The 6,340-nt window shown below is 56.1% G+C and overlaps 1 long non-coding RNA gene across 1 annotated transcript; it reads left to right on the top strand.

Annotated features, from left to right (window-relative positions):
• The first annotated feature begins 2,025 nt into the window (after positions 1-2,025).
• Positions 2,026-5,875, top strand: LOC149120892 (uncharacterized). The gene is made up of 3 exons (XR_016224700.1): positions 2,026-2,145; positions 3,492-5,172; positions 5,642-5,875. It is a non-coding gene; the product is annotated as an uncharacterized LOC149120892 (long non-coding RNA).
• The last annotated feature ends 465 nt before the right edge of the window (positions 5,876-6,340 follow it).

The following is a 6,340-nucleotide window of genomic DNA, read 5'->3' as shown; positions in this document are numbered from 1 at the left end:
GGTTCACTTTTGGTAGATTGAATGTGTCCAGGAATCTATCCATTTCTGATAGATTTTCCTGTTTGCTGGCATACAAGTCCTTGTAGTAATTTCTGATGATTCTTTTTATTTCTTTTTTATGGTGTCTGTTGTTACATTTCCTTTTTCATCTCTGATTTTATTGATTTGGGTCTTTTCTTTTTTTAGTTAGTTGGGCCAATGGGGTGTCCATTTTGTTTATTTTTTCAAAAAACCACCTTCTCACTTGGCTGATTTTTTGTAATTTTTTTTTGAATTCAATCCTGTTAATTTCTTCTCTGCTTTTAATTATTTCTCTTCTCCTACTAGATTTGGGTGTGGTTTGGCTGCAGTTTTTCTAGGTCCTTGAGATGTGCTGAAAGCTCATTTATTTGGTACCTTTCCAATTTCTTGATATAGGCACCTATTGCTATTAACTTGCCTCTCAATACTGCTTTTGCTGTATCCCATAAGTTTTGATATGTTGTGTTGTGAAAACTTCTAAATGTTCTTATCATAAATTTTTTGAAATCCATATCTTGCATTTCTTCTATCTCATCATCTTCATAATCTTGGCTTGGGGTGTTTTGTTTATTTGGAGGCATCATAGTGTCATCGTTGATCTTGTTCCCTCGATTTCTGTGTTTGTTGCTTGGCATAGTTAATTCTTCTTTCGTCACTGTGTGTGTGTGTGTGTTTTTTTTAATACTATGTCAGTGTTAAGTGGACTGCCTGCTGTTGGAGAAGCCTTGGAGGCTTGAGATGGGTGTGGCCTGAGAGCTCTGCTTGGTTCTTCTGGGTTACGGGTGTGCAAAGGTGACACCCTCAGGTTATGCATGGTAAATCTCTCCTTTTTATTTATTTATTTATTTAGGAGGTAAGTAATACCGCACCGCACTGCTGTGCAGAATTGATGGTATTTAGCTTCCGATCTCTGGCTTCTACCCAAAGAGTCTGTGCAGGCTCTGTTTCTCCTCTGGACTCCCACTGGGTTGCCTAGGCTACTGAATTGTAGTGACTCAGTTCCTTAGCTCTCCCTAGTTGTTATCTAAATCCAGAGTGAAGGCCTGCTCTTTGTCTCTTGCTTGCCTTTGCAAGGTTGGCAGAGAGAGAAACTCCTCTGTACCAGTACCCCCCCACCTTTTTTCCTTCTCTCCTGTAGTCAGTCTGGTGAACTTTCCCGCTCCCCTCTAGATTCTGACCGCTATTTCCCCGCCAATGTCTCAGGTTACTGAGCTCACCTCCCCTTCCAGCACCGATGTGTGGACTCAGAGCCCTGGGCGTCCCTGCTCTCCCTGCTGGTGTCTGTGTGACATCCACTCCCCTTCCTGCACTGGCGCGCAGACCATGCAGCTCCTGCAGCTCGGCTTCCGCGCGGTGGGCGACCTTGTTCTCCCAGTAGGTCCTCCGAGTCACAGCCACTCGATCCGGAAGAGTTTCCTCTGCAGTTTTTTCCTGATCCTTTTTCTGAGGCTACCATAACTCCACTTTTATTAAACTAAATTTTCCTGGACTATCGGTGCGTGCCCTCACTATTCCACCATCTTGGCTCCACCCCGTCCTTCAATAAAAATATTTTATTTATTTGAGAGGTAGAGTTATAGACAGAGAAAGACATAGAGAAAGATCTTCATCTGCTGGTTCACTCCCCAAATGGCTGCAGTGGCAGGAGCTGAGCTGATCAGAAGTCAGAAGCCAGGAGCTTCTTCCAGCTCTCTCACAGGGGTGCAGGGGCCCAAGCACCTGGGCTATCTCCCACTGCTTCCCAAGGCCATAAGCAGAGAGCTGGCTTGGAAGAGGAGCAGCTGGGATGCAAACTGGCCCCATACAGGATGCCGGTGTGGCAGGTGGAGGCTTAGCCTACTGTACAGAGCACAGGCCCCTATTGATCTTGCTATTTCTTTGAAAGGCAGAGAGACAGAGATCCTCAATATCCTGGGTCACTGCTCCTGGAGTCTCCCCCTGTCCCCTGTAGTGACACTGCACACCCACCCCTGTGGGCCCTGCTGAGGCCCTGACGGCGGGTCCTCCAATGCCTCTGTCCCCAGGTGCCGTTCCCCCTGGCTCTGAGGATGCGGGACATCTACATCCTGGAGGGCGAGCACGTGCTCCCAGCCATGGCATACACGGCCCTCAAGATCCATCGCAGTGAGTCCTCAGGGCCCACAGAGGCCCGATTGCTGGGGACGGAGGAGCTGGGGGTCCCCCTGCCTGTCCCTCGTGAGCAGGACTTGAGGGAGGGATGAGGGGGTTTGGGAGGCCTGGGTTCCCTTCAGGAGGGCACTGAGAATCCCCCTGTTGCATCCCCAATCCCAGGCCCCCACAGACCACAAGGGGAAGTGGCTAGGGTCATCCCACTGTCAATTGGCCCCTGAGCAGTCCCTCCAGTGCTTGGCTTGATACCCAAGACATACTGGCCCAATGACCACAACTGTCTGCACACAGGACCCTCCTAGGACAGGTGGGTGGGTTCCCACCTGGATGTGGGCAGGGCTAGAGGGAGGTGGGGCTGTGGGAGACCCTGTGCAGTGAGGGGGAAACAGTCCGGCAGAGAATCCCCTTCAGCCATCTGAGAACTCCTGGAAGGCCCAGGTGCCCTGAGCCCAGTTGTGGGGGCCGAGTGCACTCCTGTGAGCAGGGGTGGGCACAGAGGCAGGCGCTGGGGGCCCCCGCGGCAGAACTCAAGGGCAACTGAGTGTGGGCTCTGCAGCTCTAGCCTCGGGCCAACAGAAGTCAGCGGGACCCGGAGCATCACTGGCCTCTGGGCTCTGGTGGGGAGGGGTCCCTGTGCTCCTCCCCTGCTGCTGCTGCCATCAAGGACCTGAGCGCCTGGGTCCCCATGCAGAGCAGAGATGGGCTTGTCCCAGCTCTAGAGGCTCTAAGTGGGGGTCCAGGTGCAGGCTGTCCAGGCACTGGGAAGACCCCACTGCGCCTCCAGATGCTGCCTCCTTGGGTGCTCATGGGACAGTAGCAGTGACAGCCCAGTCTCACCAGGAAAGAGACAGTGGTCCAGGGGCAGAGGACACAGGGCACCCCTGCCACCTCTTTAGAAACTGCATTCCCTGTTCCCAAGGGCCTAAACCGATCTCCATGTCTGCCCCACAACCCCAGCTCTCACCCCCATCATCTTAGGCTCAGTTCCTTTCCAGCCATGTAGGAGGGACTCAGATGTGGGTAACTCAGCGAATGCACTGTTAGGGCGCAGCAGGTCAGGTGGGGTAGGTGACGGAGTCCTGAGTTGGTGCCTCAGTCCCCAGAGATGAGAGTGAGGTGGGGAGTTCAGGGCCATCCACCCTGTGGGGCTGTGCAGGAGGAGCCGGTGGTGTCCCAGGGCTCCCCTTGCCCGGGCTGCACACACCCTCCCGTCTGGGGCCAGCAGCCTGGAAGAGTCCTCAGCATCACACGTGGTGATGGGGACCCCAGGGTTTTGTCGGGGCAAGCACCGAGCAGGCCAGACGGGGGCTGTGGTAAACAAGCCGTGTCTCTTCTTGCAGCCAAGGCTATAAAATGGTGCAGCAGGACCCTGGGGTAGGCACGCGTCTCCCAGATGCACGTTCCTGCCCCCACTGCTCCGAAGGCCAAAATCACCATTCAGGACACAGTGGCAGTGTGGGAGTAGACCAGGGGTCCCGCTACTCGTGCAGTGATGATCCGTCCTCCAGAAAGCTTTGGCCTCTGCATCGCCGAGAGGGAAGGCATGGAGGAGGAGGAGAGCTGGGAAGGCAGCCCAGAGCCCCTCGGCCTGGGCTCCCCTGTGGGGACCGCAGAGTCTCCAGCTGCGGCCAGCCCCACAGAGTCTCCAGAGTACTCGAGGAGGTGGGGAGGCCTGTGCCAGTGCGCCAGTCTCCCTAACCTCAGCAGGCCAGAGCACAGGGAGGACAACTCCTCCGACGCTGGCAGCCGGGAGGGCCTGTGGATGTGGGCTCCTCCACGGGCCTCGGAGCCCCCGGAACCAGGGCCCATGCAGGCTGTCCCCGCCTGGGGGCCACGGCTGAAGACTTCCCCCTACTGGCATGGCAGCCCCACGCACTCTGGGGACAGTCACGGGCTGGAGCCGGCCAGAGCCAGCCCTGGGCTGGGAGACCAGGCCCGCGTGCCCTCCCTGGCCAGAGGCCTCCTTACCTCCTATTCCACAGGGCACCTGGATGATGGGTGCCTCCTAGAAGAGAGGCCGAGTCCAGCATCTGTCCTGCCCAGGCTGGGCAGCAGCCTTCCGTGTGTCTTCACGGCATCCTATGCACTTGGTTGAGCCCCCACCGCCCAGGCTCTTCCTGGGGCCAGGACACCCTGACACTGGAAGACAACAGCCATGCCAGGAGCCACTGTACTCTCCTCCCCGCCCCCCTCCCCCACCGCCACCCTCAGGTGGTGCTGAGCCTGTATTAAATTGTCCCATGGAAAGGAGTTTGCTCCAGTTTGTGACCCCGGTGCCCAGCGGCAGCAAGCTTCCCCGTGTTCCTGGGGAGATGGGTGGTTCCACAGCCCCCATCCTCAGGCAGAGACCCGCTCAGGACCCTGCAGGCACAGAAGAAACTCCTGGCTCCTGGCTTTGGATCGGCACAGCTCTGGTGGTTGTGGCCATCTGGGGAGTGAACGAGCAGATGGAAGACCTCTCTCTCTGTCTTTGCCTCTCCTCTCTCTGTGTAACTCTGACTTTCAAATAAATAAATAAATATTTTAAAAATGTATTATGTAAAAAATGAATTATGTATTCAAAATGTAGAGTGGCAGTGAAAGAGAGACAAATCCTTCATCTACTGGTTGATTCCCCAGAAGTCCTTGAGGTCCAGTTCTATGCCAAGCCCAGGTCAGGAACCAGAATTCCAACTGTGACTCCCATACGGGAGCAGCGGCCTACATATTGGGACCGTCTTCCACTGCTTTCCCAGGCCTGTTGGCAGAGAGCTGGAGCCGAAGCTGAGCAGCTGGGACTCGAACCAGCTCTCCACTATGGGATGCCATCATTGCAAGTTAGCACCACCCTGGCCCGTGCACTTTAAATGCTAATATCCATGAACTTATTGAAGTCCTCTCCTACCCATGTGAACGTGTCCTTGTTTAGAGACTTCGGAGAAGCAGGCCACGCCCTCAGCTCCTCTGACAGCCCTCATGTTCCTGGTGTGGAGGGAAACCATGGAGAACTGAAGACGGGAGGGCGAGCCCGAGCGCGCAGGGGTGAGTGTGCACTGGGGCTGAGCCTGGCTGTCACTCCTACTGGCCTCCCAGCTCCTGCTGGGCTGCACCCTGGGGAGCCCCAAGCACATCAGCGCTCCCCACCAGGCCCTCTTGCTGCTCCTGGCCACAGTGGACAGCAGAAGGCAAGCGTGTGCAGGTGGACGAGAGCAGAGCAAGCCAAGGAAGCGGAACTCGCCTTAGCACAAGCTTCCCTCTACCAGCCCAGTCCTGCCACAGCAAGAACTCACATGCGGGGCAGGTGCTGGGGCACAGCGGGTTCCACTGCTGCTTAGGATGTGGGCATCACAGGTCAGAACGCCTAGAGTCCTGTCCCACTGCTGCTTCCTGGCCAGCTTCCGGCCAGCCCCAGCTGTGCTCCCCTGTGTGGGGGAGGTGAACTTGCAGCTGCAAGACTTCCCTCACCATATGGGTGGTGGTTCCAGTCCCAGGCATTCCTCTTCTGATCTAGCTCTCTGCTATGGTCTGGGAGAGCAGTAGAAGATGGCCCAGGTCCTTGGGCCCCTGCACCCACATGCGAGACCCTGAAGAAGCTCCTGGCTTCGGATCGACGCAGCTCCGGCTGTTGTGGCCATCTGGGGAGTGAACCAGCGGGCGGAAGACCTCTTGTTCTCTGACTCTGTCAATGCTTCTCTGCAACTGTGGCTTTCAAATAAATTAAAAAAAAAAAAAAATGGAAGGAGGCCATGGAGGGAGGGAGACTGGGCAGGAGGTGGCAGAGGCAGCAGGGTGGGAGAGGGTGTGTGCGGGGAAGCCAGGGACAGAAGGGAGCTGGGCTCCCCTGGGGCGTCTTTCGGGGAGCGCAGGTGCGGGAAGAGATGGAGAAGTCGTGCACGACCCCTGCCTTTTGACAAGGCTGCACTTCTCTGTGTGTCCTGGTTCTGTTCTCCCCACGGGAAGACAAGGACCTGGGCGTCTCTCCCAGCCCAGTCAGGGTCCTCGACCCCCAAAGAACAGAATGTGGTCAAATGCCAAGTAGGTGTTTAGAGACAACTGGTCTACCCCGTGTCCCCTAGCCTTCAGGGCCATGAGTGCAAGAGAGAAGCAGAGGAGCTGTACTCCGGCCTGCCCGCCACACTGGCACTGGGTGTCCTGCAGTTCCCATAGTCACAGCAGCCAGTCGTCAGGGTCCCAGCCAAGGTGCGAGAGG

This window comes from Oryctolagus cuniculus, chromosome 18 (assembly GCF_051225735.1).
Source record: "Oryctolagus cuniculus isolate XC-2025 breed Fujian yellow rabbit chromosome 18, ASM5122573v1, whole genome shotgun sequence".
Lineage (NCBI taxonomy): Eukaryota > Metazoa > Chordata > Mammalia > Lagomorpha > Leporidae > Oryctolagus > Oryctolagus cuniculus.
The sequence above is the reverse complement of the archived record's forward strand: the minus strand, read 5'-3'. Positions and strand labels throughout refer to the sequence as shown.